This window comes from Gracilinanus agilis, chromosome 4 (assembly GCF_016433145.1).
Source record: "Gracilinanus agilis isolate LMUSP501 chromosome 4, AgileGrace, whole genome shotgun sequence".
NCBI classification, from domain to species: Eukaryota; Metazoa; Chordata; class Mammalia; order Didelphimorphia; family Didelphidae; genus Gracilinanus; species Gracilinanus agilis.
In genome coordinates, this window is record NC_058133.1 from 192,789,242 (window position 1) to 192,799,979 (window position 10,738).

The 10,738-nt window shown below is 51.6% G+C and overlaps 1 protein-coding gene across 1 annotated transcript in view; it reads right to left on the reverse strand.

The window, feature by feature from the left end:
* The window catches only part of THRA (thyroid hormone receptor alpha), a 32,117-nt gene extending 21,449 nt beyond the window's left edge, over window positions 1-10,668 (reverse strand). Inside the window, exon 1 of the mRNA XM_044674460.1 lies at window positions 10,498-10,668. The gene's annotated coding sequence lies outside the window, so the exon portion shown is untranslated. The remainder of the gene's footprint in view (window positions 1-10,497) is intronic.
* Window positions 10,669-10,738: the final 70 nt, after the last annotated feature.

The following is a 10,738-nucleotide window of genomic DNA, read 5'->3' on the forward strand; positions in this document are numbered from 1 at the left end:
GGGGCCAGGCAGGGAGTCTCAGGCTGGGAGCCATCAGGAAAGTAGGTCAAGTTTTTCTTGGCTGCTGGAGAAATTCCTGTTATAAATTTATAATGGTGCAGCCAGCCCTGAGGGGTGGGGGGTTGGGGGAGGGGGAAAGGGGGGGTTTGAAGGTTGAGGACAGTGGCCTCCTTACCCCCTCCTAGTAGTAGAGTGGTGGTAGAGGAGGAGCTACTCTCTAGACTCAATGGGGTGGGGTTGGGTGGGGATGGTTGGGGAGAAGAAGGGGGCTGGACAGTGAGGGGAATATTTGGTATCTTTCTGGCCCTCTTGTCTTGATGCTGAGCTCAGGCTCTTTGGTGTCTCTCTCTCTGTCTCAGTCTCCCTGTCTCCCTCCAGGCCATGCCTTGGTGCTTGGCACACCCTGGCTGCGGGCACTGCCCCCGCCCGTCTCCTGCCTGCCTGGCACACTGCCACCACTTGTTTACAGAAGCTGGAAAAATCCACTCACCAGCAGGAGGCCTGAGCACCCCTGGGGAAAGGAGGAGGGCCTGCACAGGAGTGGGCATGATGAGAGAGACAGCCCTGCAGAGGGGGCCTAGATACAGTCCTAGGTCCCAGGAAACTGGTTTGTAGAGCTCGAGTTGTAGTATCAGTCCCTACTAGCTTTGGCAACCCTCGTCCAGGCCCCTGTGCCCCAACTCAGATTTCAAATGGACAGCCACCACTCCTGGAACCCCTGACTATTCCCAGGGAGTACAGGTCTGGGCATGATATCAAAAGTAGCCACCATGTTTAAGACACCAGTCCCACCTAAGCCCTGACTTAAAATGGACACGGATAATAGTGAGGGGTAAAACACATGCCCCTGAGAGGAAGAGCACCTACATGCAGCCGAATGATTGATGCCCAAGGTGTCACAAACACGTGGTCCTCCATTCATAAGCCTTGTCTACTTCAACCTCCCTTGCCAGAGGAAAGAGGTGCCTTGCCCACAGATTGGATATCCAGGCCTAGATCCCAGCACAAAGTTGGTGCTGATAATAACAGTAATAATTAACATTTCTATAGGACTTCAATCTCTGCAAAGCACCTTGCATAGAGAACCACAACATTTGGATCCTAACAGCTCTGTGAGGTGGATATTATCCTTATTTTGTTTATTTATTTTTTTAAAAATTCTTTCTTTTTCTGTCTTAGTAACAATTCTAAGAGAGAACGGGAAGGGCAAGCCAAATGGAAGTTAAGTGACTTGTTCAGGGTCACACAGCTAGGAAATATCAGACCAAATTTGAACCTAGGTCTTTCCCAACTTCAGGCCTGGTGCTCTCTCCACTGTACCACCTAACTGTCCCTTATTATCCTCATTTTAAAGATCTGGAAATGGGATCAGAGAGGTTAAAGGATTTAGGATTTGAACCCAGGTCTTCCTGACTCTAGTAGTCCATTCAGTCTGTGACACTGTCTATCTTTTGTGTTTTAGTTTTGCTTTTTGTTGTTGTTGTCATGGGGAGATAGGAGGAAAGAACATTTCTCCTTCTTTGAGGCCATACCCAAGTTGCTTAGGCAAAAGAATGGTCAAGCAGAGGGGAGGGCCCAGTCAGATAGGAACTGCTGCCCTTCTCATCCATTCCCAGGACTCACAACTTTAACCAGACACACCTGCATACATTCACGTAGGTGTCTAAATGTGGTGGCGGCATGGGGGTGGAGAGCTCCGGCCAAGGAGAACTGGAGGGCCAATGCCCAGCCTGAGAGGTGCCTTTCTTCTCATCCTCTTCCCGCTAGGCCAGTATGCTAAGTTTAATTCTCAAAGCTTCTTCCCGAAAGGGTAATAAAAAACACATTGGGCTTTTCATTCTCAACTCAGAGCAACTAGAATGACAGACTGAGAGACAGCAAGGGCCCACCTGTCAGTTGACATCACTCTCCACCCCTCCCCCTATAGAACTGTTGGGGGTGGCAATGTGGGCACTGTGCCCATGGAGAAGGAAGCATTTCATTAAGTCTGAGTGCCTTGGTAATGGGGGGAGGGGGGAGACATGAGGCCAATGCGGCATCCTTGGGCATTGTGCCAACCTTCCACTGCCAACCAGCCCCCATTTCCCTGTTGTCCTGCAGTCTGGACCTAAGCAACTTGAGGGTGAGCAGCCTCCTTGCCACTGGGGAGCTCTGAGGACTAGGAGAAAATGTATACATCCTCGCTCCTACCCCTTCCCTCAGAACCTAAACTGCATCGGAACTCCTACACCATATCCGTACACCCACGCACCCACCCCCTACCTCTCTGGTGTCTGTTCTTGGCTTGGAGCCCCACCCAACCCAGGCCCCTGAACTTTGTTCATACTGCACAGGAGAGAAAGCCCAGCACCACCCCCACCACAACCCCCAGATCTGGAGCCAGGAGACATGGAGGGAGACACAGAGAGAGACAGGGAGAAAGAAAGAAGGAACGGTGGGAAGAAGAAAAACAAGGAAAAGGGGACAAAAAGGAAAAGGAAAGGGAGTGGGAGATGGAGAGAGGAGGAGACAGAGAAAGAATGAAGAAGATGAGAGAGAGGGAGATGGAGGGAGGGGAGAGGAGAAAGAGTGGGGAGATGGGAGGTGGGAAGAGTATATGAGGAGAGAGGAAGGAAGATGGGAGATGGGGTAAGAGATGGGAAAAGACTGAGGGAGTTGGGGAGAGAAGGGGAAAGAGGAAGATGGGGAAAGAGTGATATGAGTGGAGAGGGAGGGAGAGAGGGAGAGAAAGATAAAAAGAGAGGAAACAAGGAGGGGGAAGAGGGGGCACACACAAAGACAAGAGACAAGGAGATGACAGAAAGAAAGATGCAATCAGAAATAAGAGAGGGAAAAGAGAGACAAAGAGACAGAGAGTGGGGGTGAGGGGCATTCTGTCCTAAGTCACAACTCATCAAAGATAGGGGAAAGAAGGAAGGAGGAGTGGTTTCCACGGTGACAGCTGGTGCGTGGTGGCCTGGCATGTGGGTTATTAATAGTGTCGTGGGTGCATTCACACCTCCCTCCCCCTCACCCCTCAGTCTGCTGCTAGAGTGGGGGTGGGGGAATTCCCTTTGAGGCCCCCTGGATTGATCCCCCTATATCAGGGCAAGAAGAAAGTAAAGATACACATGGATATAGGCACCGGCAGAAATACAGGCACACTTATGCAAACCAAGGTCCACACACACAAAAGGACCCAATCATGCCCACTCAGAGATGTCCAAAAACATCAACATGCAAGAAAACAGGCACGAGGAAAAATACACAACATAAATACATGGAGACAAACACTGACACACATACTCGGCCACAGGATGGCACAGGCTGACACAGAGAGCCTTAAGTATAATGCAGAAACTCCCTCATTGCTCTTGCTTCTCAGAAAGGCAGACTTCTCCCTGGGGCTGGAGCCCAGGCTCACCTCCTTCCCCAGAGCTAACTTAAAGCTCATCAACCATTCATTCAGCCTTCTGACAAAGAGAAGATAGTACTCCCAGCAACCACCCCCCACCCCAGTTCTCATTCTGCTAGGGGAGAGACACACAGAGAAAACCACCGCCTCCTAAGAGTGATATTAAAAAAAAAAAAAGAAATACCACCTACTGCAGTTTTGGACAGTTGGGGGACAAAGGCAAGGTAGCGGTAGGCAGGATTCTTTTGGTTGGTCCACTAGACTTTCTTTTTCCTAGCTGATACCCTGCTTTTCTTCCTTTTCCCATAAAACAGTATTTGCGACTGGCAGACCACAAGGGAGGGGTGTAGGGTCCAACAAAGGCCCAGGTGGAATCCAGAGGTCAGAAAAGAGGAGGAAGAGGGAGAGAAATGAGTTTATTTCTTAACAAAAGAAGCCCCCTCCTCTGCTAAGGAATACAACAGGAAATTCCTCTCCTCCCCCCACCCCAGGACAGAGACATAGAGACATAAACAGCAGCCACTGACTTGGGCACTATGCCCGGTGCTAGCATCAAAGGACTATGCCTCCTTCTTCCCTCCCAAGCCCAGCCTCACCCACCTGCTGGGCTCTCCTCCCCACCCCTGGGACAAATCCAGTCAGTCTCATATCTGACACTGAGATACAAGTGGGTGATAGTACCTAGGAGTCATCCTCTACCCATCCTTCATCATCAACCATTGCGTAGCAGTAGCCATAACTGTGCCCCAACCATTTACCTATATTTCCTCCAATGGCTCCTCCCCTCCACTCCTCCCCTCCTCATGCTTAGACTTAGCCACTTCTGGCTTGCCCTCACACCAGCCTGGACAGCCGGCATTCTCCCAAACATTGCCCTCCCCTCCCTACTCGACTCTGGGAAGGAAGAGGAAGATTAAAGTGGTTGGAAAGCCAGAGATGGGTGAGTCCCCCTTCTCACTCTGGCACATTCTTCTCTCCCTCCCTCTTTCCCTCAGGAACCCAACCAAAAGCCAGAGTAACTGGAGCCCCGACATAGGGCAGCTGAGAACTGGAGGTATGAATGTCAAGGGGCAGGGGCTCTCACTACACAAGGCACAGCAGGGGAAGCAGGGAGTCCCCCCCACCAGGACTAGGGGATCCCCACCACATCCTCCCGGTTCTCACACACAAGAAAGTGCCCTGGGCTAGAGGAGAGGGGGATCAAAGAAGGAGAGTATCCTTACTCTGGGGAGGGGAGAACAAGGGAACAAGGCACTCTTCCTTTCTCCACAGTGGGGAGGGGCAGGGAAGGAGGGGCCCAAAGCCCACATACTCAGAAGCAAGCAGGGTCAGAGACAAATAAGAAAAAAAGAGAAATACAGAGTGAGAGACAGAGACAGAGAGAGTGCAGCTGAGCACCCAGAGCTCACGCACACACACGGACACGTGCAGACATGCACACCCACCCCGCATGCGTGAGGCCCACACAACACTCTGCACACGGCTCCCCCATTCCAGTACAGCCTTTCCATGCCAGCCCCCTTCTTCTCTAGGCTCACACATATGCACAATTACACGAACACACGCATGTACACACATGCTTATACATAAAAGCAGGCAGCTGCCAGAGGCTCAGGCTTTTGGGCTTCCAACCAAAGACTAGCAGGAGAGGGCAGGGATTGTGCTGCCCACCCCCTCCCCCCAACTCCACCCCAAATTGCAGCATTCAGCCCAAGATCAGAAAACCTAGCTCATCTGGAGCACAATGTTACTTAGCCCTGTGCTTCTCCAACTCCCTTTCCCCCACAGGCACTCTGACTTTTAAAGAGAAACTGAGGCACAGAGCAGTACCTTCAGTTTAATGAGAATAGGGTGGGTAGTGGGAGTAGCTCTAATCCCCCTGCCCTCTTCCATTTTGGGGAAGTGGAGCCAGTTTATGTAGCAGGTATTAACCCTTCACTTACTGGGCACACTTTCAGTCTTTCTCCCCAGCCCAAGACAAAGATGCTTCAGGCAACAACTTCTTTTAGACTCTGTCCACTCCTCCCCCTTAAAAAAAAAAAGTCTGTTTTTCCACCCACCTTGCCTTCAGTGGCAACAACATAGTACATCTGGGGAAACACCTGTGCTTTTTGGCCAGGTTAATTATTGGCTTTAAATCTATCCCCTTTGCCCTTGCTGCTGCCTGGTACCTAAGCCCCTCCCAGTCAAGAAGGTGGCAGGCAGCACACACTTCAAGTTATCTTCCCTCTAGGGAGAAATCAGAAACTGTTCCTCAAATGAAGGCTGATAGCAGACTGAGCTCCCCGTCTCTTGCCTTGACATTGGAAGGAGACAGGTACCTAAAAAGAGTCAAGTCCACGAGCACTGCAAATGGCCAATACTACCCCAGGCATCAGTCTCCCTCAATGCTTCCCCAATGTCCAACTCTAAGAAATGGCATGTGACTTTTACCCTTCTCCAGAGTTTCCTGACTGTTTCCTTCTGGGGGGTGGTGTCAGGGTGGGCAGCCCTTTCCAGATTCCCTGACTACTCCCTGCCTCACCTGGACTGGGTGGAGCTGGCATCATGGTAACAGGGCCAGAAGTAGGGGGAAAGGAGGTAGTGGTATACCATTACCTTGGCAACACAAGGGGACTTGGTGGGGGAGGAAAGATGTGACCTAATCAGATGGACAGTCTGAGTCCCAAATCTTTATTCATGTCTCTTTGGATAGGTTCCCCCTCACCTACTTGGTGCCATCATTTTCCCACCTGTTCCAATAATATTCCTGGATTTAGAGGAGTGTCTTGTTGGCTTTGGGAGAGAAGATGAATTTTCAATGAAAATATATCCTACACCATTTATGTTCTCACTGTCAAGTTGGGTAGTAGTGGGAACCTGCTCCTTGCCCCAACTCCCCCACCCTACAAATAAAGCAGAACTGGACAAACAGAGCCACACACAGAGATGCCAATAATTAACCCAGCCCACCTGCCTACCCACTGACAACCTAGGGAGGAGGGAGCCCCATTCTGATGTTCCATGAGGTTTTTTCCAGGGAGTAGGGGGTGGTGGAGAAAAGAGGGTACCCAGGGGGCCCTAGCTCCAAGCCAGAAACTCTTCTCCACAAGTCTCCAGGTTGCAAAACTTGTTTGCCTTCCCCCACTCCCCCCCTCAACCCTGTGGGGGAGGGGTCTCTGAGTCAGGGCTAGGAGAAAGAGACAGTAAATTTGCAGAACAGACCTATCTACATTTCCTCCATTCATGCATGTTCCAGAGGAAAGCCTGCCTCAACTTTACTCTTACTTCTCCTTCATCCAACTCTTCCCAGCTCCTCTAGCTCCCTCCCCAGGGGAAGCCACCTTCTGGTAGAAGCTTAAGAACCAGACTCATGGTTCCTTTCCTCAGCTACTTCTATCCCTGACCTGGCCTCAGTTTTGCTCTTTATCTAGGAACATAGGTTAGGCAATGTGGAATCGGTACAATCTCAATCAATGGCCTATGCCATTTCCTCTAGGTAAGCCAGGGAATGAGGGAAGCCCAGGCCAAGCGGAGCTAGATGCCTAGGTGTCTATCCCAGCCACCACACAGTGACACCAGAGGGAAAGGAGAGGAAGAACAGGAATAGGGGCCAGCCAAATCAGGCTCTAGGACTCTCCTCCTTCCTTTCTCCCTTCTCTTCCCAAGAAGAGCCTAAGAGGAGGGCTAGCCATTTCTATGACAGCCCACTCCTGGTCAGTGCCACATTTCCTATACCAGCACAGGCCTTAAATGTCTCTATATTCATCAAAGAGAAGGGTGTCCTCACAGATATGTTGGTGGCAAAATATATGGGTGGTATAAAGTATATGGATGGTATAAAGCAGACTGGGCTTTGAGAGGAGGCCAAAGAGCTAGAGAAGAGGGAGAAATCAAAAGGTGGGAGGTGTTGGGAGGGGGAGAGAGAAAGAAAATCAGGGCCAGTCTTTGGATCTGGCCCCACCAGGGCAAGTTCAGGTTCAATCTCAACAAAATAAGTAGTTTAAGAGCTTGGAATAGGCCCCAATGGGAGTGATACTCTAATGTCAATGGCTGGGCTCCTACTCCTTTCCCCAGAGTGATAATTCCCATAGATCTCAGGATGGGGCGGGGCATAGGAAACACTAAATACTCTCACCTACCTAAGCTCTAGAATAGGATAGGGAGCCCTGGGAAGCCAAAAAGAGAGGAATCCTAGTTGATATTAGAAAACCCTACTAATCCCCTAAAACTACCCTTATTTAGGCCCTGTCTCTAGGCTTAGCTTAGTCAGGTACAGAAGACAGCTTGAACAGAACCATATGAAGCACCCTTCCCCACCCCCACCCTGAAACCCTGGTGGCCACAGCTGTGCTTTTCTCTTGGTAAGGAAATCCAGGATGTCCTGAGAAGCCAGCAGAGCCCCTTTCCATTCCCCCCCCCCAACCTCCTGCTGACCCCTGGGAAGGCAGCAGGGAAAAGCTCGCTATTAGCAACCAGAGAAATATGAAAGATGTCCTAGCTAGTCCCTAGCTCTAGGGGAGAAGATTATAATGCTGACAGAGATACAGAGATCTAGAGACACACAAAAGAAAGTGGCAGGAATAAAGAAACAAAGATAGTGAGTCAAAGAGAAAGAGACCAGAGAGATAAACAGATAAAGAGACAAAAACACACACATACATAGCAGTTTGAACAGAGGGGTAGAAGATGGGAATGAAAAGAATAATAGAAAGAGGTCTAGTTGAGGGTTTGGGAAGGGCTTTCAGGGTAAGGAGGAAAGATTCAGGTGAATGTCTTCCCCAGGTCACTTTTAGGATGGGAAAGTGGGAACGGAGAGGTTAAGCTTGGTTCTCTTAAAGACAACCTTGCCTTTAGTTATCACGGCAGCCCCAGGCAGGGTTACTGTCTGGAGCCATTGTCTCAGGCCTCAGAAACCCCTTACTCCCTTCTCCTCTCACATTAATTTCTCTTTCTATTTCTCCTTAAAAACAGTCCATGTCCTTGGAGGAGGGAGACACCAGAAGAAGCATGAGAGAGAGACAGAGAGAGAAGGTGGGGTGGGGTGGGGGGGGAAGAGATGGGTGAAAGAAAGGGAAAGAGAGAGAAGGGAGGGGAGAAAGAGTGAGAGAGGAGGCAGAAGGAGAGGGAGAGGGAAAGAGAGGAAGAGGTAGGTAGGAGAGAGGAAGGGAGAGAGAGAGAGGAAGAGAGAGACAGAGAAAGAAAGAGAACTAGAAAGAGAAAGAATGTATGCATTTGTGTCCATGAAAGCCTGCATATGTGACACAGTAAATTTGCTATTGTATCATTCAATCAACAAATACTGAGTAGCTACTATATAGGAAGCATTGAGCTAAGTTCTGTGCTAGATATAAACAGGTATTTGATACATACTCTCTTTGCCCTCAAGGAGTTGACAGTCTAACTACAAAGGAGTTCTGAACCTTTTTTTGTGTGTCATAGACCCCCTTGTCAGTCTGGTGAAGCTTATGGATTCCTTTTCAGAATATTGTTTTTAAATGCATAAGATTATAAAAGAAACTAGTTATATTGAAATAATTATCTAAGATAAAAAAATAAGATTATGATTATGACCCATAAGTTAAGAATCCTCCCAGGAGAGCACATATATTACTCTATCTGTGCATTTGTCTGTGCCAGCCATTATTTTGTGTAGCAGTCTTCTTTTCCCAATTAGAATGTAAACTCCTTGAGGGAAGGGCCTGTCTTTTGCCTCTTTTTTGTTCCCTTGAATTTAGCCCAGTGCTTGACACTTAGTAGATGCTTAATAAATGTTTATTGATTGATTGAACTCCTTGAAAGGAAGACTCTATCTCTTCTTGGTATCTAATAAAGAGCAGCACAGTGGTACCTAGACACTAGGTCCTCCATAAATACAGGATTTGTTGTTTGTGACTGCATGTGGGACTATGTATAGTAATGTCTGTGTATAGGAGTCTGTGTGTGGGTATGTGCCTGTGTCTGTCTCCCTGTCCTTGGGTCCCCCTGTGGGTGTGTCCATCTCAGCGTGTGCACTTGCTCACGAGTGTTCGGTCTTCCTGGCCCAGTGTGGGTGTGTCTATCGCCCTCCTGTCCTTGACTCTCTGTGTCCCTCTGTGTCTGTGCCTATCCCAGTGTGTCTGGCTTTCACAGCCTCTCCCCCTACCCTCCTCCACCTCCGGGACAACAACCCCTTTTCCTTCTCACGTCAGAGAGCTACTGCCAGGTCAGAGGGCTTCCAGAGCACCACCAACCGTACCTTGCTCCTCCTACCTTTCCCTCCCTTCAAACCCTGACCCTGCCACCTCGTAGGCCTTTCCCTCCAGAAGTAGGGGAGATCCCGTCTGCCAGGGGCTCAAGAGATACGTTGCAAACCCCTTGGCTCCCTCCCTATTTCTCTTGCACTTCCCCGAGTGGCCCAGAGCATGCAACATTCTGGGCGCTTCCCAGGGACCCCGGAGTTCTCCCACCAACTCCGTTTTTTCATCCCCTCAGCCGCGTTTTTGCAACTGGGAGCGTTGCAGCTGGAGGGCCATGCAGCCCCGAACCGGGGACGCGTGTGACCCGGTTGGGGAGCTTCTCGGGACCCGGGTAAGCTGCAACCCCCCCTCCCCCAGCCCAGCCGGAGGAAGCTTTGCTAAGGCAGCTCGGCCGCGGCAGTCGGGAGGGCGGGGGGTGAGGAGCGGGGGGAGAAACAGGGCGCCCGTACCGTAAACAAACCGCGGCGGCGGCGGCTGGCGGGGGAACAGGGGCCGCCTGGCAGCCGGGGCCGCGGCTCCGACAATGCGTAGCAGACGGGACCGAGAGAGGCCGGGGACCCGTGGGGCGGCGGCGGGGGGAAGTGGGGGGCGAGGCCCGGACGCCATCTGCCCCTGCAACACCACCGCCCCCCTCCTGGCCACCAACCCGCTGCAACCGTCCCGTCCCCCTCCCCCGCCCGCCCAAGTCCTCCATTTACTCCGGGGACTTGATAAGTTGCAAGCACCCCAGCGCTGACAGTGTCACCCAGAGGCTGGTGGTGCAGGCAACGGGTCCCCCGGGACGCCCCCGCCGGGGCTAGGACCTTTGCAAGCAAGCGTCCGGTGGCTTTGCATAATCAATCCCAATGTATTTGCATATTAATACCCCCTCCCCCTCCCCCTTACCTCGGCGTGGCGGGCTGGGCTGTGCGTGGGGAGGGGTGGCGGGTGGCTCAGCGCCGGGGCCCGGGGGTGGCCATGGGGGACCGGTGGGGCCGGGGCCGCCCGCCTCCTGTCCCCGGGTGTGAGTGCGAGTGAGAGAGGGGGAGGGGGGCAAGTGTGGCGGCCCCGCGGCTCCTCCGGCAGAGGCGGCGGCCGTGCTAGCTCCTCCCTCCCCCGCCCCGCTCCGCTCGGGCTCGGGCTCGGG